The sequence below is a fragment of the Sapajus apella genome, unplaced genomic scaffold (assembly GCF_009761245.1).
Source record: "Sapajus apella isolate SASKATOON/1434 unplaced genomic scaffold, GSC_monkey_1.0 scaffold33, whole genome shotgun sequence".
NCBI lineage: Eukaryota > Metazoa > Chordata > Mammalia > Primates > Cebidae > Sapajus > Sapajus apella.
In genome coordinates this window covers 6,319,120-6,319,386 of record NW_022436973.1, presented here as the reverse complement: position 1 = coordinate 6,319,386, position 267 = coordinate 6,319,120, and the positions used below count along the sequence as shown (strand labels likewise).

At 42.3% G+C, this 267-nt stretch overlaps 1 protein-coding gene across 1 annotated transcript in view; it reads right to left on the bottom strand.

Moving 5' to 3' along the window:
- The window catches only part of RBL1 (RB transcriptional corepressor like 1), a 78,628-nt gene that overhangs the window by 54,400 nt on the left and 23,961 nt on the right, over window positions 1-267 (bottom strand). The gene's annotated exons all lie outside the window — the stretch shown is intronic.

Genomic DNA, 267 nt, shown 5'->3' with positions numbered 1-267 from the left:
ATCACTTAAGCTCAGAAGTTTGAGACCAGGCTGACCAACATGGAGACTGCTATCTCTACTAAAAATATATAAAAAAAAAAAAATTAGCTGGGCATGGTAACACATGCCTGTAATCCCAGCTACTTGGGAGGCCGAGGCAGGAAAATTGCTTGAACCTGGAAGGCAGAGGTTGCACAGAACTGAGACTGCACATCGCACCATTCACTCCAGCCTGGGCAAGAAGAGTGAAACTCCATCTCAAAAACAAAAACAAAAACAAAAACAAAA